This window comes from Lissotriton vulgaris, chromosome 5 (assembly GCF_964263255.1).
Source record: "Lissotriton vulgaris chromosome 5, aLisVul1.2, whole genome shotgun sequence".
NCBI lineage: Eukaryota > Metazoa > Chordata > Amphibia > Caudata > Salamandridae > Lissotriton > Lissotriton vulgaris.
The window spans coordinates 932225272-932246722 of NC_141693.1; the positions used below are offsets into that span (position 1 = coordinate 932225272).

General features: G+C 43.9%; 1 protein-coding gene across 1 annotated transcript in view; it reads right to left on the reverse strand.

Moving 5' to 3' along the window:
- Positions 1-19044, reverse strand: part of LRRC27 (leucine rich repeat containing 27) — a 715038-nt gene extending 695994 nt beyond the window's left edge. The window contains exon 1 of the mRNA XM_086922538.1: positions 18953-19044. The gene's annotated coding sequence lies outside the window, so the exon portion shown is untranslated. The remainder of the gene's footprint in view (positions 1-18952) is intronic.
- Positions 19045-21451: the final 2407 nt, after the last annotated feature.

Below are 21451 nucleotides of genomic sequence, written 5' to 3' on the forward strand. Positions count from 1 at the left end.
TTGGGGAGTTCCTAAGCCACGCCCCATACATGATGTTCCATGTGTTCTGGTGAATGATTACTTAGCACAGTTGACTGATAGTTTGATCTCTATTCATCAACAGGTTCGAGAAGCTCTTCCTAACAGATCTGTTGGTGAGGCCCACGAACTCCGGCCTGGTGACCACGTGATGGTCAAGGCCTTCGAAAGGTCGAACAGCTTGGAACCAAGGTGGCGAGGACCAGAGCAAGTGCTCCTAGCGACGAGGACAGCGGTTCGAGTGACAAACAGGAAGAACTGGGTCCATAGCACTCAATGCAAGCGAGTGTCGCCTACCTTGGTGTAACCTGTGGTGCTGACTTATCATCGAGAGATTCTGAAAAAGGAGAAGGGCCACGCTATTTCACCTGACGAATCTGAGGGAGTCTTCCATGACCACACGATCCCTGGAGTATCGCAATACCAACTAAGACCCAGGAAAGAATCGGCCTTGTTGAAAAAGACTGGTTGAGCTGCCGTCCTGGGTTGGTGAAATGGAGCGGCGATGTGGCAAGGGAGGGGGGGGGGGAATAAGTCCTACATAGGGACACCCATCTTGACCCTCGGTGAAGAAACCAACGGCTGCCCAGGGCATAGAGCTCCAACGATTGTTTCAATGACAAAGTGATCATGTCTACAGGGAGATCAACTGTTTCTAAGATCTGTAATAAAAAGACCATTTGTGCTGTAGGATTTGTTGTTGCTATGGTGGCTATAGCAGTGACAACCTGGTTTGTTGAGAAGGTGGCTGCTGTTCGACAGCGTTTGATTGCCACTACTCCAGTACCAGTTGAGCATCATTACTTTACCCTTCCTTACCATGAGCAAAAGCATCGACAATCCTACCTAAATAATGTTTTTTTCAGATGTTGCATCACACCCACAATGCCACAAATACTACCAACTGTTGGGTGTGTGGGATGATACCTGCTCACCAGAAGAAAGGAGGAACACCTTTTATTCCTCTTCCTTTCTCTCATAATGTTTTTTGCCAAGCTTGGTTTGCGCTTTTAATTGCTTCTGGAAAGGCGACAGTTGGGAGGATTAATTATCATCTCAATAAAGTGTGTTATCCAGATGAAGATGGTAATCCGCAAGCTAAAGGAACTAAATGGGAATGGAAGGAGTATCGACCTGAGAATATTTCTACGCCATATGTTTTCCCAAACATGAGAACTATTAAGAACAATGGACCTTTTGTGATTTCTGTGACCAGAGCTAAAGCAGACTTATGTATAGGAGGTGTTGGGAGAATTCCAGTGGGGAGTAGTGAGTGTACTGTGGTTTTGACTATTAAAGGTGCCAATAACAGCAGCGTCATATCCTCACATAATACATACTTTGTCTGTGGTAACAAGGGATATTACCAACCACCTGTTGGATGGTCAGGAGTATGCTATGTGTCCTTTTGGTTGCCCCCTGTGTTTCTGGCACCTGCATCGTATCACAGAGACTTTAAACTATACAATGATATCTCTATGAACAGATACAAAAGGACAATAAGTACAGATGAGGTTGACCAGACTGACACCACTTTGCAACAATATGTCAACTTTAATTTGGGCTTGTTTTTCTTTGTGGGTGATGCATTAAACAGTAGAAAGATAAGACGAATGACTCGTGTTGTAGAAGCTGTGACCAATCAGACAGCTATGGCACTTGGGAACATTACAGAAGCGCTGCAAGTTGCAAGGATTGTAGCACTCCAAAATCGTATGGTTCTTGATGTAGTTCTAGCTGATCGAGGTGGTGCATGTCGAATCATCGGTAGTGACTGCTGCGTCTACTTCCTGACCATTCACCTTCAATGTTTGATGCAATTTCTAGACTACATAAGATTAATGCTGAAATTCAACCAGAGACTGCCACCTGGACTTTTTCTAGCTGGATTTCAACACTTTTTGCCACTTGGGGCTGGAAGCTACTGACCATCCTATGTGTAATACTCATGATACTATTTACATGCTGTGTATGTATACAATGTGGTCCAAGGCTTTGCTCCATCTACATTACTGCCTGTACTCCCGCCAAGCGAAATGTAGCAGAGATTAGAACCCAACGTATGCTAAATAAAGAAGTCATTGAAATGATGAAAATAGATGTACAAGATGTGAACCTAGATTACCCCAAATGAACGAATGCCTTCAGCTAATGCTAAAAGGGTTGTCTGTGTAAATTGGGAGCGATTGGGGTTAGCATTTAGCTGAAGCCATTTTGTATTTGGCAGCCATCTTGTCTGCCATGTGCTCACCAAGTGCTCTGTCCTACCTTGCTGTCGTTTACTCTTGCACTCTGATTATAGACAGACTATATTTAGGCACTGCTACTCTGCACATGCGCAGAGGAGACAGTGACTGTCCATACACCTGTTCTAGTCTGTAAATGACAGGTTATTATTACCGGAGTCAGCAAACTGCTAGCTCCACCCTACTATTGACTGTGCATTTCTATATGGCCTTTTTTGTATGTAACCCTTCTCTTCTGTACTTGTACCACCTTGGTTGGAGGATCAGTGGTAGTTTGGAACTACACTTAGAAAGGGAGTGGAGAATGGCTATTGTAGGCCAGGGGTTACCACCCCCACTCTGTGGATTGACAAGGACCAGTGGTATCTGGGTGGCCTAGGGCCTGGCCGTGGACAACTAAGGAGTACCAGTGGGGTAGCCTGGTTGGGCCTGAACCGGAGGGTGTCCCTGCAGTGCGGGCCCGCGTCCGTGTTCTATCGCCCAAAGCAGGGAAGTCCATCACAGTGGTGATTGGTCTGCCCTGCATTTTGGCTGGAAAGGGGTTGTGTTGGACTTGGCCCTTCTGGCAGTTTCACCCCTGAACTTTTTGCCTTTTAGTTTTACATAATTATAATGATTTCTGATCTTTGCGCACTTTAACACTGTGGCGCAGAATAAAGTGTGTGCGCTCTCGGAGTGTGTGTGTGAAATTGGCCTGCCCTTCCATAGAAATGCACGGGGAATGTGTGTGTCCATGATAATTCCTGATGCGTGGGGAGTGCAGGTGCGAGTTTGGTATGTGCGTACTCGTGTGATTAAATGCTGCGCGATGATGTGTGCGGCGTTATTGTGTCTAGTAGGAAGTGCAACTTCTAGAAGTTGGCCTGTCTGTGCAGTGAATGTGCTGACTTGTGATTGTCTGGGGCTGGCTGGTGTGCCAGGCTCCTGGAGTCAGGATGGGTCTGCCCCGGTGGTGAATGGGAGATCTGCATGTTGATGGCTGGGGAGGAGTGCACCTGGGACCTGAATAGGGCTGGGCTTTCCCCTCACAATGCGGGCTCCATCCCCTGTGGTGTGTCTGATATCCCTGACCCATCCTGTGAATAGAGAGAGGGGCTGAGCAAAACAAAGTGCTCAAGAACCAGTTGTATCTGGTTTGCCCCTTGCCTGCACCTTTAGACAAAGGAATTGTGTGTATAAAAAGAGGCTGTGACCTCTTGTAAAATATTCTTGTTTGCCAACTTGAATTTACCAGGGGCGTGCTGCTGCTGGGGTTCCAGGGTAAGGCTTGCCTCCCTGGGCCCTGCCCAGCCCCTGGAGGCCCTGGATGCTGGAGGACTCTTTGGGACCCCTCTGCCTTTCCTGGGATGATTGGGGATTTTGTTTGCCCTAGAAAAATCGGACTTAATTTACTTTGGCCCTGGGAGGGCTGCCTCACTTTAAATAGCATCTAGCTCCTTTTTCAGCATGCCAGCGCTGTGCTGCCTGTCTTCTAATCCCCCCCACTGGTGTCTGCAGGAAGCGTGGGGTTAATTGGCTGCTCTTCCCTGTTCGTGGCTGTGAGGAGACTGGGGGAGGCTTGTGCCCGGATCACCGCCGCCGGCCCATGAGCCGCGATTGCGTTTTCTCCCCGCAACTGCAATGTGTAGGTTCTTTCTTTCTAGGGACTTGTTCTTTGGACTTAGGAGTGAGTCGCACTCCTTCATCCCTACCTTGGCCTTCCAAAACTGCGCAGCACTTAGTGCCAGCTGCAGCGTTTAGGCCTTGTCCTGTCCCTCTCCTCAGCTGCCCAGCAAGTAGTTGGCAGCTGCTACGTTTAGGTTTTGGCGCAGTGGCGCAACCTGGACTTTGATGCGAGTTATGTGCTACATGTGATTTATGTGATAATATGATTTATGCTCTAATGCTTGGGGTGTTAGAAAATGTACTGTGTGTAGTATGTTTTGTGCACCCTGTGTACTGACACCTCTGAATGTGTTTTTATGCATCTTGTGTAAAGTTTCTGGCCTATACCACTAAATGTATTTTTATGCTTAGGTGGTTGTTTTTCCTAGTATAATTATGCTAGTGAGTTTCATGGTTCCCTGCGTGGTATTTCCCTGAGGTGGTTAGGGTTGCGTAGGTGGTACTTACCTTTTACCAGTGGTTACTGGTTGCGTGCTATATTTGCTATTTGGTGCTTAAAACTACCTCTATGGGCTTGATACTGACCAGAGTCCCAAGACCAGTGGACTCTATTGGGCCTTCCCTGCCAAGTTGCCGGGACTTGTCTGACCTCCAGGCGCCGCTGGAGCCCCACCTAAAGTGTGCCTCGCTCGCCCCCCTTTGCAGCCGATGCCTGGCCGCCCCCGCCTTGAGCCGCGCCGCTCTCCTCTGAGCCGTGTCTGCTTCGCTGGGCCGCCCGCACCCTGCCCCCCTTCTCCTCTGAGCCGCAGACCTTTGGGTCGTCTCAGCCTCAGAAAAAGCCCGGAGCCCCCTTTGGGAGTTGAGAAACGCCCGCACGCTTGAAGCGTACCGGCCGCCTCCCGCCCGCTCCGGTCTGCCGAGGAGGTCACCCGCATTGTCCCGCGCCACCAGAACGGAAGGCACAGTCCGTACCCGCAGCCAGTTATTATATGTTCTACGTTCTAAAAGTGTTGCTTCCACAAAGTGCTAATTCTACCAAAGGCTAGTTCTAAAAGTGCTTATTCATGACAGTGCTCCATGTGGTCCTGTCCCCTGTATATAATCCCCTGTAAAATCTGCCCGTGCCTATGCCACATTGTAAAGTGTGTATTTATTATCTAATGTGTTTGGTATAATACAAAGGCTATTTTTGATAAACCTTGTGTGGAGTTCCTTTTGTGGGGGGCCTGGGATGTTATTGCTGGTGGGTGCGTGCGCAAATGCTTTACACATCGCCTCTGAGATAAGCCTGGCTGCTCGTGCCAAGCTACAAAGAGAGTGAGCAGGGGTTATCTTGGCGGGTGACTTCCTTGCCCTGATTTAGAGTGGTGGTTTCTGCCTGGCTTTGGTGCAAGCCTCAGGCAAACAGAAATACCAATTTCTAACACAGCCTATGGTTCAGATGGCACATGGGCCGGCACATGTTGGAGCTCTAGCGATAACGAAATTGCTTACGCAAGAAGTTTGGGAGCATCCAGACATTGCCGGTACAGCCAAAAGGATATTACAATTCTGTTTGGTCTGTTGGCAGTACAGTCTTGGAAAAGGGACACGGACTCGTACAGGAGGGTTTGCTACACCAACTGCACCTTCTGAAGTTTTGCAAATGGATTATATCCAACTTGAACGTTGCAATAACTTGAAGTATGTTCTAGTGGTGGTATGTGCCTTCAGTAAATGGATAGAGGCATACCCTACTAAAGATAATACGGCTCTCACCACAGCAAAGGTGCTTTTAAAGGAATTCATCCCCAGGTTTGGTGTTTGCAAACTTTTGTGGAGTGACAATGGACCTCATTTTATTGGGCAAGTTGTTGAGCATGTCCTGAAAAGATTAGGGATCCAACAGAAGTTCCATGCAGGCTTCCACCCACAATCAGCAGGATTAGTGGAAAGGTATAATGATACATTGAAGTTGAAATTAGCAAAAATACTGTCTTCCACGTCTTAGAAATGGCCTGATGCACTACCTTTGGCATTGTTGTCCATTAAATCTGTGCCACATTCACGATCCGGGCTTACACCCTATTAAGTGGTATTTGGGAGACCGATGAACATTTGGGGAAATCCTAAGTCACGCCCCATACATGATGTTCCTTGTGTTCTGGTGAATGATTACTTAGCACAGTTGACTGATAGTTTGATCTCTATTCATCAACAGGTTCGAGAAGCTCTTCCTGACAGATCTGTTGGTGAGGCCCACGAACTCCGGCCTGGTGACCACGTGATGGTCAAGGCCTTCGAGAGGTCGAACAGCTTGGAACCAAGGTGGCGAGGACCAGAGCAAGTGTTCCTAGCGACGAGGACAGCGGTTCATGTGACGAACAGGAAGAACTGGGTCCATAGCACTCACTGCAAGCGAGTGTCGCCTACCTTGGTGGAACCTGTGGTGCTGACTGATCATCGAGAGATTCTGGAAACGGAGAAGGGCCACACTCTTTCACCTGACAAATCTGAGGGAGTCTTCCAGGACCAAACGATCCCTGAAGTATTGCGATACCAACTGAGACACAGGAAAGAATCTGCCTTGTTGAAAAAGACTGGTTGAGCTGCCGTCCTGGGTTGTGAAATGGAGCGCCGATGTGGCAAGGGGGGTGATCAGTCCTGCGTAGCGACACCTGTCTTGACTCTCGGTGAAGAAACCAGCGGCTGCCCAAGGCATAGAGCTCCAACGATTGTTTCGATGACGAAGTGATCATGTCTACAGGGAGATCATCTGTTTCTAAGATCTGTAATAAAAAGACCATTTGTGCTGTAGGATTTGTTGTTGCTATGGTGGCTATCGCAGTGACAACCTGGTTTGTTGAGAAAGTGGCTGCTGTTCGACAGCTTTTGATGGCCACTACTCCAGTACCAGTTGAGCATCATTACTTTACGCTTCCGTACCATTAGCAAAAGCATTGACAATCCTACCTAAATAATATGTTTATTCAGATGTTGCATCACACTCACAATGCCATAAATACTACCAACTGTTGGGTGTGTGGGATGATACCTGCTCACCAGAAAAAAAGAAGGAACACCTTTTATTCATCTTCCTTTCTCTCATAATGGTTTTTACCAAGCTTGGTTTGCGCTTTTAATTGCTTCTGGAAAGGCGACATTTGGGAGGATTAATTATCATCTCAATAAAGTGTGTTATTCAGATGAAGATGGTAATCCGCAAGCTGAAGGAACTAAATGGGAATGGGAGGAGTATCGACCTGAGAATATTTCTACGCCATATGTTTCCCAAACATGAGAACTATTAAGAACAATGGACCTTTTGTGATTTATGTGACCAGAGCTAAAGCAGACTTATGTATAGGAAGTGTTGGGAGAATTCCAGTGGGGAGGAGTGACTGTACTGTGGTTTTGACTATTAAAGGTGCCAATAACAGCAGCTTCATATCCTCACATAATACATACTTTGACTGTGGTAACAAGGGATATTACCAACTACCTGTTGGATGGTCAGGAGGATGCTATGTGTCCTTTTGGTTGCCCCCTGTGTTTCTGGCACCTGCATCGTATCACAGAGCCTTTAAGCTATACAATGATATCTCTAAGAACAGATACAAAAGGACAATAAGTACAGATGAGGATGACCAGACTGACACCACTTTGCAACAATATGTCGACTTTAATTTGGGCATGTTTTTGTTTGTGGGTGCTGCATTAAACAGTAGAAAGATAACACGAATGACTCGTGTTGTAGAAGCTGTGACCAATCAGACAGCTAAGGCACTTGGGAACATTACAGAAGCGCTGCAAGTTGCAAGGATTGTAGCACTCCAAAACCGTATGGTTCTTGATGTAGTTCTAGCTGATCGAGGTGGTGCATGTCGAATCATCGGTAGTAGTTGCTACGTCTACATTCCTGACCGCTCACCTTCAGTGTTTTATGCAATTTCTAAACTACATAAGATTACTGCTGAAATTCATCCAGAGACTGCCACCTGGACTTTTACTAGCTGGATTTCGACACTTTTTGCCACTTGGGGCTGGAAGCTACTGACCATCCTATGTGTAATACTCATGATACTATGTATGATACTATGTGTATGTATACAATGTGGTCCAAGGCTTTGCTCCATCTACATTACTGCCTGTACTCCCGCCAAGCGAAATGTAGCAGAGATTCGCACCCAACGTATGCTAAATAAAGAAGTCATTGAAATGATGAAAATAGATGTACAAGATGTGAACCTAGATTACCCCAAATGAACGAATGTCTTCAGCTAATGCTAAAATGGTCGTCTGTGTAAATTGGGAGCGATCGGGGTTAGCATTTAGCTGATGCCATCTTGTATTTGGCAGACATCTTGTCTGCCATGAGCTCGCCATGTGCTATGTCCTACCTTGCTGTCGTTTACTCTTGCACTCTGCTTATAGACAGACTATATTTAAGCACTGCTACTCTGCACATGCGCAGAGGAGACTGTGACTGTCCATACACCTGTTTTAGTGGGAAGACAAGAGGAAGTCCCAACTCATCAAGAAAAAAGCCTTATCGTGTTTTATCCTATTGTATCTCTACGTGCCAAGAGTCTGTTATCGTTATATTTATCCAATGTCAAAAACACAATATCATACATGAATCAAACTTTAAACAAATCATAAAACAGTGTGTGAATTGCTAAAAACATCCATTTTATTACAAATCAATAAAAACAATGTTACAAAACATGATAATGGTGCCAAGGAGAAACAAACACAATTGCAATGTCAATTTAAAATCATTAAAATGTACAGTTAAAAAATAAATAAGAGATTCACAGTTGTTCAGGAAGTCGACGCGTTTCGGTGTGTACAGATACCACCTTCTTCAGGACAAACAGTTTCTATATGGGAGAACATTACAATTAGATGTACATCTTTATTCACAAGGTCTAGTTTTCTCAAAACACATATTTATTATGTATACATGATTGGGGCACAATTGTTTTATCACACACTAAGGATAGTTAATTTCCTTATTCGGAGAAACATTAGTGTTATTCAAAAAGGCACTTGAGATACAACAAGGTCTACACGAGGATCTTTTCTTTGGTGACATTTACGACACCAGATAGGATGCTTAGAGAGACATTATCAAAAAGCATACCTGTGAAATAAGTTATTACTTTGCTTCTTGTGTAGAATTAAGAAGGACGGAAAGACCGGTATTACTCTGGTTTGTAGGCAGCTGGTGGGATAAATTCCAGTGCAGGTTCCCTGTTCTGTAAGAAATATAGGGATCCCAATGTATATCGATCTGGATTTGTCAAAAGAGAATTATCTGATTTGATCCATTGTGAACAAGAGGCCCACCATTCTTTACCTTATATCCAGGGTACCCTTATTTGTAGAGAGGTTGCTGGAGGGGTGCCACCATATTAGTTAATCTTAGAAACCTGTAAATGAATTAAGTTGTGGTATTAAATTACCTGGATAGAACTATGTTGTTTTGTGTATTTCCTCTCATTAACTGAGTGGATTGGCTCCTTCTCTAATGAATTAAATGCTAGGGGCTGTTTGTATCACACAGTGTCTCTTAGAGGTTGTTTGTTGTAATGCTCATCGGAATTAATGTCTGATAACTCACCCGTGGCATGGGAATATATGTCCCAACTTCGCAGTGCTACTTGATGCCTTTATTTCAGCAAGCAGTCTCCGACCATTATATCATAAAGTCTTTTCTTCAGTTTTGACCTGTAAAGGGTTACATTCCAAATATTTGTTCTTATCTTAAAGCAAATATACTGCATTGTTTTATAATACTTTATCTATTAATTGCACTGGTCATGCCTATATTATTTCAGGCAGCCGTTAGGTATTTGTTCCTTATTCGTTTACATGACTGAGCTACGTTGTTATATGACTCATGGACTGTAAATTGCTCTAATTAGGTATATACTATCAATGGCAGGCATTAGCATTCTATCGATTTAATAAACTTGCTGTGATTCCTGCCGATGGATTGAATCAGTGTCCCCGTAGTTAGTGTTTTAGCCAGGCATAACGGTTTGAAGTTACAAAAGAAGTATTTGAATATATGGCTAATAATCCCTCTAGTAAGCACATTAGATTGCACATGTTGGTTATAGTCGGCAGGATGCAGGTTGTCTAGTAACTAATTTTGACATTTTGTATTTTAAGAAAGGGTGCAGTATGTCAGGCTGCCTTTCCATGTTGGTTAACACGTTCGTGCGTTTGTGAGCACTTCCTTTAAATTAAACGACACAGTTACTGTTTACCCAATGATAAGCGTTCTATTTGTCTTTCACGCTGTTTTAAAAGGAGTGTCTAAGACTCTCATATGGACTTAGAAAGATCAAGGGAATGCTAGGTTAAAGGGTGCAGAGTGTTCTCTTACCTTATTCATAAAAACCGGCCTCCCTGCTCCCCTCGCAGCTCCTCCGTATCTCTTCTTTCGTTATCGTCCAGTCACGAATGTATGGCTTGACGATTCATGGTCCGATATTTCAACCCGAAAACGCGGGAGATTTGCAATTTAGTCCTCGCGAAGGGTATTGGTGGCGGGATCATTAGTGGGCGCGTTTATACCAATTGTCTATGACGCCTATTTGCGTTTTGAACTACAATTGTAGTTTTATTGTTTTAAATGGTGTCGTTTCTTTTGGAGCGAGCCCGTTGTTCGTGACTAAACCAGTCAGTAGGGAAGATGACACAAACGCCCTTGATCGTTAGCAACAGTAACGTGTTCGCATAAATCAAGTGTGACGTGGCTATAACGAAAGAACTACAAAAGTAGTTCTTAATGCATATTGACATCGTATAGAAGGAAACAAACATGGCCACGGTCGAGGCTTTAACTAATTACTCCTCGCGTGAACCAAATTGAAAAATTCCAACGTTTCCACATTTTAATACTCTCGCCCAGAACTACCTAATTCACAATAGTAGTTCTTAATACATACTGGCCCTGTAGGGAAGATGACGTCTACCAATGTCACCACGAACAACGGGCTCGCTCCAAAAGAAACGACACCATTTAAAACAATAAAACTACAATTGTAGTTCAAAACGCAAATAGGCGTCATAGACAATTGGTATAAACGCGCCCACTAATGATCCCGCCACCAATACCCTTCGCGAGGACTAAATTGCAAATCTCCCGCGTTTTCGGGTTTAAATATCGGACCATGAATCGTCAAGCCATACATTCGTGACTGGACAATAACGAAAGAAGAGATACGGAGGAGCTGCGAGGGGAGCAGGGAGGCCGGTTTTTATGAATAAGGTAAGAGAAACACTCTGCACCCTTTAACCTAGCATTCCCTTGATCTTTCTAAGTCCATATGAGAGTCTTAGACACTCCTTTTAAAACAGCGTGAAAGACAAATAGAACGCTTATCATTGGGTAAACTGTAACTGTGTCGTTTAATTTAAAGGAAGTGCTCACAAACGCACGAACGTGTTAACCAACAGGGAAAGGCAGCCTGACATACTGCACCCTTTCTTAAAATACAAAATGTCCAAATTAGTTACTAGACAACCTGCATCCTGCCGACTATAACCAACATGTGCAATCTAATGTGCTTACTAGAGGGATTATTAGCCATATATTTAAATACTTCTTTTGTAACTTCAAACCGTTATGCCTGGCTAAAACACTAACTACGGGGACACTGATTCAATCCATCGGCAGGAATCCCAGCAAGTTTATTAAATCGATAGAATGCTAATGCCTGCCATTGATAGTATATACCTAATTAGAGCAATTTACAGTCCATGAGTCATATAACAACGTAGCTCAGTCATGTAAACGAATAAGGAACAAATACCTAACGGCTGCCTGAAATAATATAGGCATGACCAGTGCAATTAATAGATAAAGTATTATAAAACAATGCAGTATATTTGCTTTAAGATAAGAACAAATATTTGGAATGTAACCCTTTACAGGTCAAAACTGAAGAAAAGACTTTATGATATAATGGTCGGAGACTGCTTGCTGAATTAAAGGCATCAAGTAGCACTGCGAAGTTGGGACATATATTCCCATGCCACGGGTGAGTTATCAGACATTAATTTCGATGAGCATTACAACAAACAACCTCTAAGAGACACTGTGTGATACAGACAGCCCCTAGCATTTAATTCATTAGAGAAGGAGCCAATCCACTCAGTTAATGAGAGGAAATACACAAAACAACATAGTTCTATCCAGGTAATTTAATACCACAACTTAATTCATTTACAGGTTTCTAAGATTGACTAATACGGTGGCACCCCTCCAGCAACCTCTCTACAAATAAGGGTACCCTGGATATAAGGTAAAGAATGGTGGGCCTCTTGTTCACAATGGATCAAATCGGATAATTCTCTTTTGACAAATCCAGATCGATATACATTGGGATCCCTATATTTCTTACAGAACAGGGAACCTGCACTGGAATGTATCACACCAGCTGCCTACAAACCAGAGTAATACTGGTCTTTCCGTCCTTCTTAATTCTACACAAGAAGCAAAGTAATAACTTATTTCACAGGTATGCTTTTTGATAATGTCTCTCTAAGCATCCTATCTGGTGTCGTAAATGTCACCAAAGAAAAGATCCTCGTGTAGACCTTGTTGTATCTCAAGTGCCTTTTTGAATAACACTAATGTTTCTCCGAATAAGGAAATTAACTATCCTTAGTGTGTGATAAAACAAATGTGCCCCAATCATGTATAAATAATAAATATGTGTTTTGAGAAAACTAGACCTTGTGAATAAAGATGTACATCTAATTGTAATGTTCTCCCATATAGAAACTGTTTGTCCTGAAGAAGGTGGTATCTGTACACACCGAAACGCGTCGACTTCCTGAACAACTGTGAATCTCTTATTTATTTTTTAACTGTACATTTTAATGATTTTAAGTTGACATTGCAATTGTGTTTGTTTCTCCTTGGCACCGTTATCATGTTTTGTAACATTGTTTTAATTGATTTGTAATAAAATGGATGTTTTTAGCAATTCACACACTGTTTTATGATTTGTTTAAAGTTTGATTCATGTATGATATTGTGTTTTTGACATTGGATAAATATAACGATAACAGACTCTTGGCACGTAGAGATACAATAGGATAAAACACGATAAGGCTTTTTTCTTGATGAGTTGGGACTTCCTTTTGTCTTCCCACTTTTGATCTCCTTGTCCCAGATTAAACCAAAAGGAGGCCTCCTTTCCCTTTTTTTTCATACACCTGTTTTAGACTGTAAATGACAGGTTATTCTTACCGGAGTCAGCAAACTGCTAGCTCTACCCTACTGTTGACTTTGCATTTCTATATGGCCTTGTTTGTATGTAACCCTTCTCTTCTGTACTTGTACCACCTTCTTTTGAGCCCCTGTGTGGGTATAAAAGGACCATGCTCCTTCTGTTCAGTGTGCTACTTCATACACTACCGAAGGGTGTTGTGTGAATTGGTTCCATCTCATGAGGTTTATTAATTAAAGCTTTGTTTTATATTCCATTTTCCGTGCCAACTTATTTCCTATTGGTCTGAGGACTTGTGCAGAGAAGGGCAAACCCCTAGCACTGGCAGGCCTACCTGAGGCCCACCCCGATAATTTGGACCCCATTGGAGAGACTCCTATGATGCTGCACCCACTGAAACATCAGGTCCCACAGCAAATCTGTGCCTGGAACGTCGATGTTCCTCATTCGCCTTGTCAATCCTTAATGGATAAGGTGAAGTCGAAGTCCTTTTAGACTTCTTCTTCTTGTGATTCTTCCCCAAGTGTCCAGAGGAACTCGAGTGCGATGAACAAGACTTGGGGCTCCTGGAGTGGTCCAGTGACCCTCTCTTCCTCAAACAGGACCAGGACCTCCTAGGTGTTGCACTAGAAGGCATTGAATGACAGGCTGCAAGCAGCTATAGGAACTGCTCCCTCAAAGCATGTGGCGCCCTGGCCCAGCAGTCCGAGTATGACTTCGACCAAAGGTGATGGTCGGTAACCAACATGGTGCAGTGACATGCACCACATGGCTTAAACCCTACCTTTCTAAAGGTCATCCCTCGACACACAAGGAAAAGAGGTAGCTCTTCTTGGGATCACTGCTAACTCGCGCGGAAAGATAGGAAATGGCGTCTGTGTGCCTGTGATGCACTTATATAGCTGACTGCGTCGTCACATTAGACGCCAACGAACCGGAAACACCCGATTCTGCGCAGGGGTACTGCTCATGCAAACATTTCCGGACCCAGTCTGACGCCTGGGAAATTCAAAGATAAGGAATCTGTAGCTAGATGTCTCTATGAGATAGATAAGGTAGGAGCTGTATGACTGATCAAGTTTGAAACTTTTACATTGATGGTGGCATTCCAATTAATCAATTTTAGCTGTTAAAGGCCACTAGGGTTGCCTATGGCCACAGTCTGCGGTATTGAGTGCTCATTTAAAGTAAAACTCATTGTGATAATATTAAAACTTTTTTTACACAGTAACACTAGGCAAAGGTTTAAGGACTTAGTATCTTACTTAAATACAGCAAGCAGCAACCGAAAGGTGACCAGTAAGCACCTGCAACGTTTGGCAGTATTTTTAATAACCTTTGATCAGTTAGAGGCACCACAAGTTAAAAAAAAATCTGTAAAGTATGCAGAAGATGATAAAGTACTAACAACTGCGGCACATCCACAATGAGTCATAAAAAGCCACGGCTCCAGACTCGCATTATTCTAGTGACCCTGGTTATAACATTACAACTCCATTGAAGTTTGTAGATTTCAAAATGCATTAACCACAATGAAACTTTTGATAAGCAGGAACATGCCACCTGTCCAATTAAAAGCATACAAAGATGAAGATCAACATGTGGGCATAGCTTAAATGCCTCTTTTGATAATGTCCTAAAAGTTCTTTTTCCCGTCATCGCTTTAGGTAAAGCGATAGTTGTACTGGTAAGCCAGATCTAAAAGTGCATGGTCCTTACTTGCGCTCAGAGGTTGCAACCAGAAACTCAAAATATAAGTCAACACTCTGATCGGCTCCTAATTGACATATGCTGCTTCTGCACATGCTTGTGTTCATACGCTACCAGTACTGCCAACCATCACGCAACAGGTGTGACGCTCACGCATTTCAGTGCTGTGATCCGCATAACCGCACTGAAATGCAATGTCACGTATTTTGCACCTGCTGCCAGGCGAGCCACCAGCGGCGCCTGTCACTGTGCCCGTGACTCTCTCTGCTGCTCCGAGAGAGGTGCACCTGCTTCCGTGTGTCCCTAAACAGTTAACCAGACTGCTGCAGCTCTCAGCTCTGAGAGTGCTAAAAATGTATCGACTGCACTGTGACTCTGTCTCCCTGGAGCTGCCTGTTGCCCTGGAAACAGAATGCGGCAATGGTGCGGCTGCGGCGCCAGCACGGTTCATGACACAGCAGGGGGCCAGGCTGCCTGCCCTCTCAGTCCGATAGTGCAGCCAATCAACGACCGTGTCACCAGGGGGGCCGGGATTAAATCCGGATGCGGGGCGGTAGAGTGCTGTCACTTCCGGCCAGGAACAGGAAGTTAGTAAAGCGGCGGGAGAATCTGAGAGTGCATGCTGCCTGCTGCTCACAGCCTCTCTCATGCCATGATGGCAGGCCGACCGCCGCTGCCGCAGGGGGTCCGGGCACATGATCGAATGCGGCACGGGCGGCCCAGCCGCCTGCGACCCGCAAACCAGGCTGCAGCAGCAGTTAACTTGACCTCCTGGCGGACAGCTGAGCCGGAGAAAGTCAGCTCTGGGCTGGCCAGCTCCACCAGGAGGATGAGCACGGCCGCGGCGGGAGGGGGGAGCGGTCGAGGCGAGGAGTGTCCGACTCGAGTGGACAGCAACAGCTCTGCCTGGATGAAGACAGCACTGGCAGTAGTGGCAGTCTGTGCTGCACATCGTGGCTGGGCTGCAGCAGGTCACTCAACATAAGTAAGTCAGCCCCCACGCAGCGCTGCACACGCGACGCCGGTGTCACTTATTTTTATGTAAATGTCAGCATGTGGTGCTCTGGTGCATCAAAGCTTGCAACTTATATTGTACAACAGGAACTAGTAGCATAAAATAGAGGCAACTAAATGGAAACGAAACCCCTGTGTTTATAAACAGTATGTATCTAGGATTAGTCTCCTTCCATTTCTGGTGCTTTGCAACAGTTTCAAGAAGTTCTTGGAGTTTCTTGTTGCTCAATTGGCTGTAATTTCTGATATTTAGAAGTTTCCATTGTCTTAATTGCATGATTTTTGCTCGCGAGAAAGTGTCATTCATAGTCGTTGAAATGTCACTCATAATTTCACTCCAATTTTTAAAATGTAACACATGGCAATCTGAAACCTTGGCAGCTATGCGCTACACTCTGTAAACAGGTCGCCTGTATGCCCACCCGCCATTGTCCATGTTGTCTACCCGCAGTGCTGCCTCCCACCCCACAAAAAAACATAAGTGGTCTGACATGCCCAGAGTATACGGCTTTTTATCAGCCCACGCCGTTGTTGTCCATGTTGCCCCCTCACACACCATCCCTCTGTTTCCTCTTGCTGTCCCTCCAATTAAAAGTCATACAAAAACACACGTTTTCAATCTGTAGACATCCTACCCATAAATGTTGTTGAAAAAGAACAATAACAGGCTACTTATAACTAGCACAGTCCTCACGAGCAGAGCCCTTAGTACCTGCAAATTCTGAAGCATGCCCATGGATGTTGAAGAAATGAGGGCATCTGCATGAAAATAATTATTCAAATATGGGACGAATACAAATATTTTTCAAAATCATTGGGATGTTTACAATAAAACCAAAACACTGACGCACACCGCTGTTGTGCAAGCAGACTGGTATTCATTTCCGTAATCTATTTAAAAAAATAACTTTTCTAATGTGCTTGCTTTCTTGTTTAAATTTTATACATTATGTACAAAAATGCTTTTTTGGTGAATGTGGTCACGTTTCTACATACAAAGCACACACTAGGGCACTCAATGCAACTGTGCATGAATCCATTCCTAATGACAAGCTAAACCTATAGAAGTGAAAGCAACCAGCACCATGATGAAGCCAACAGCGCAAAGCTCAAAATATTATTTGTAAACCTTATTAGCTCCTTTGATGTTTTGCCTTCCAGACTCAATGAGGGCTCCACAATTATTTTGTTGCAGCACTTCAAGTCACTAAATGCATCTGCTCACCAGTACCAGAACATTCCTATAAATACACAGCTCTTGAATCACCCTCTGAGCAAATTATAATCGTATTTCTTCCAGACCAATAAGAGATCTCATTGGCTCTCACTACTCAGTATTATCAAGTTCAACTAAGGAGATTTGTTGTTTGAATGACTGCAGAGAGACAGACAAGCCAGTCAGCCCTGACTGCCTCATCAGGGGTCGTAAGCACTATATAAATACAGTTACAGTTGACTCCGACTGACATGAATTTTCAAAAGGAGACTTTAAAAATTCCACAAAAAATCATTTGAGATCAGAAAGCTATAAAAGAAGATAGATTGTCTAGAGTTCATGCTGTCACACATCTCCAACCTATAGCAATTCAAAATCAAAGACCAGATCTCAATGAAGAACTTGAATTGATCAGAGACTCGGAAGACTATTATTCGGTCTTGCATACATTAAACAGGCAAGGTGATCCAGTGTTCCTCTGATCAAGGGAGTAGCCAGAAAAATAAAATACCCCCACTCAACCAAAGGTCCCATGAACCAACCAGGCGAAGAAGTCATTGTGACCCTCCCCAGAAGAGCTTGCTTGTCTCTTCCACCCAAGCATCTACCCATTCATATTTTCATCCTTGCATCCATCTGTCCTCCCTTTCACTTATTCATTTATCTTTTTACTCATCCGTCCTTACATCGAACCTTTCACTCACCTATCCATCCATCATCCATCTATTCAACACATCCATCCAGCCTTTCAACCATCCATCCAGTTACTCTTTCACTCATCATCCATCCTTTCACTCATTAATCCATCCATCTTTTCGCTCATTATCCATTACCGTTTCATACATCCACTCATTCATCCATCTTTCCTCCCTTTCCACCCACATCCATCCTCACATCCATCCTTTAAATCCATGTATGTAGCCATCCACCCATCCACTCAATCACCAATCCACCATTTCACTCATACATCCATCCTTCCACTCACTCACCTTCCCACCCTTTCACACAGCTATGCAGAAATAAAAATAACACAATTTTTATTAAAAGCAAATTTGATTTCATTAGGTGACAATGGGTACTTGAAAAATGCAGGAGTTGGCTAGGGTGAGGAGTACTAAAAGACTTACTATAACGCGGACACCTGATTATGTCATTGGTGGGGAAAGAGTTAAATGTTCACTGCCCTTGTCTTTATTTTTTTACCAGCCAAAAACACAGATCTGGAGCTTAGCTTGTACCGATTTGGTTTTTTTCTTCACCAAAAAGGCAAAGTTATCCACACAGTTCCACGCCACACAATTCAACTCCACACATTTCCGATCCACACAACAGAATTCCACATCATGCCACAAATTTCAACAGCATACCACATAATTAAACTCCATTACTTACCACTCCACAACACAAACAATTCCACATAATTACACTCCATAACACAATCCCATTCCACAGTACTCTCAATACCACATAATCACTATCCACATATTTCCACTGCACGCCATGCCACATAATTCCACTCCATACCAAACAGTTTCACGCCACACAATTACCATCCATCACACATAATTCCACTACACATTAAATGCATGCCAACATACATAGCACATGGGTAAAAGACACTGTCATTTACAACGTCAATAGCGAACTCACCAAATGCGAGACCTATTGCATTTCCAATGCTTGCATTCCTACTGTGATCTGTCACACTGGATGGATTCGGTGTTTTGCTTACCATGGAGAGCATAGTAATGAAACGCGCTTGTGTTTACTCTGCACTTAATCACATGAGTGTAAGGTTTCTCTTTTTTTAAGTGGGTACGGGGGCATGGAAACCAACAGGTGGTGTCCCTTGGAATGTATATCCTTCATGATAAGCGCGTCAAACTCAGAATCACAGACTACCACAGTACCTTGGAGGCGCCGACACTGCCCCTTTTCTACACTGGTGTCAGAAGCGTAACTTTTCATCCCGAGCCTCACCGCGAGGGTCTATATTAAAAACCCGTTTCTAAGGCAACGGAAACACGCTCCTACGGGAGCCCGCAGGCAACCTGCCTCGAGGGACGCGAAGCATACCTTGCCTGCTAGAGGCTCGAAAAACTACGAACAACTGTTCGCTAATAAGAACGCCATATTGAAAGGGTGTTTTTTCACGAAGAGAAAAGTGTTTTGTATTTTTCGCACAACTCTTTAATTAGTAATCCACTGGTGCCATTTTCATAAAAAAGAGTGTCAACAGCTGTTCGCTGCTAATATTGTGGATAGCATTCACTTATTTTGTAGTAACAGTGAAACAAATGAGAACTATTTTGAGATAATTTATAAATTAGAGCGTCGCCTGAGAACGACTGCTCTGCAGCTGACACCATTCAAATTTTTAAGAAGATGGATTTGTAACCTTGTATATAAGTACGCCTGCCACTTTTCACAGAAAAATGCCGGCCATTTGCTCACATTTTAATATTCTGCAAAGGGCCGAACATGATACTTACATAGAACTTTATATATCGTTTCTATTTACTTTTAACATGAACTTTCTGCTTTGTTTGTATTATTAGTCATCTCGTATTATGGCAACTCACTTTTAAATGCTTTGGTCCTACATACTTGTGGTTGGTTATATGATTATACGAGCGCTAACAAGTACCACGGATAGCATTACCACGCAAATTTTACTTCGCAAGTGGCTTTACCACGCAGCTTTTTAGAACGCAGGATTTAACGTCGCAAAAAAAAAAACCGTTACGAAACATCTAACGTCCCTTAGGCACATATGTCATTTAAATCTACATAACGATAGTGATAGGCTAAATAAAATTTTCCTAACTGCATAACAACCCAATAGATCGATTTTTTAAACAATCAAAAAGAACAAATTACCGTAGTTTTATAAATTCAGTTAATTTAAAGTGCGCTTAAATATATATATTTTTTAATATAGATTATATTGTTACCTGACACCTGCACCCCTTTCACCAGCAACCCTTACTTCCACCTACCACGGAAACAAGCGTCAAAACACGTCTACCAAAATTAAAAAAGGACTTCTATTATGACTAAACGCCACGTCTTTGGGGAGGCTCTTTCCTTCAACGTCAGAGGCACTGAAGAGCGTTTTTTTATGTTAGTAACCCTCTCGTTGTTTTTTTTTGGGGGGGGGAGACCCCCCAAGCCCAAGCAGAACGTACAGGCAGGACGACTGGAAGGAATACCACTTGCGTGGTAAAGACGGTTGTGGAAGGCACCCGCGTTGAAAAGACGTTTGCGTGGTAAGTGTACGGTAGTAAACGTTATGCCTGGTAATGCCTTCGTAGTAAATTATGTTTCCCCTTGTGGTTAAAGTATGCACAGATATCGGCTTTAGGTGATTTTCCCAATATTTCTACCAGCTGACAAAATAAAATACTGCTAATGCAGTGGTGTAAAGCTAATGATAGGGCCCTTATGCAAAATGTGAAGGGGCCCTAAGTCACCTGATCTCACAAAAAGTCTATTTTGTCTCGAGTTGAATGGGACCTCCCTGAAGGTCTGCGAGCCCCCCTCCCCAACCCTGGTAAAAAAAAAAACCTGCAGATGGCAACCCTATTTGTACATAGCCATAATTTTGCTTATGTGTGAAATTTCCATGGTTTCAGCGCACTCATGAGTGACATTCAACTGTTTATTGTGTGACACTTACAGTGACACTTTCTCACATGTAAAACCAAGCAATGAAGTGCATGGAAAGAGATACATATCAGACACTACACCCATGTGAGCACTGTCACGTAGTGAGGGGGGGACCTCACAGGTAAGGGTGTGTGATGTGGGCAGCGGCACAAGTAGATCAAGGACAACCACACTCTGGCTTACTAGTGCGGACCGGCAGCTACACGCGACCCCGGCCCATTTATTTATCCTCTCTGGCCACGTCTGGCCAGAGAGTGCTACATTGTGTGGTGGTGCTTCCGGAGCTCCGTCCAGAGGGAAAAGAACACTAGACCGCTATATCCCTTCCAAGTTAGTCTTTTCAGCCAACACTTAAAAGTTCTTATCATGCAAAGTCTGCAAGCTCCGGCTGGGCCTGGGATTCGGTCTGAGGTTGTATGGATGCTGGCGACTCTCCCGTTCCCGTCTGGGACTCACTGATCCTCCGTCATTAGTAACACACTCGGGTCTGAGGGTTCCAGATGGCGATGGCCTCATGGGACTTGGAGCTGAGCCTTCGCCCCAGTTGTCTTCTATGACGTCTGGCTGTGGTTCCACACTCAGTGCTCGTTCTGTGGCTTGCTGTGTCTTGATCAGTGATGGGACTTTCTTAAACCATGATATGTTACTTGTTATCACTTCTCCGTCTCGTTCCACAGTGATGGCAGTCCCTTTTATTGACCTTAAGGTCCACAGCCCTGGCTCATAAGGAGTGCGGAATT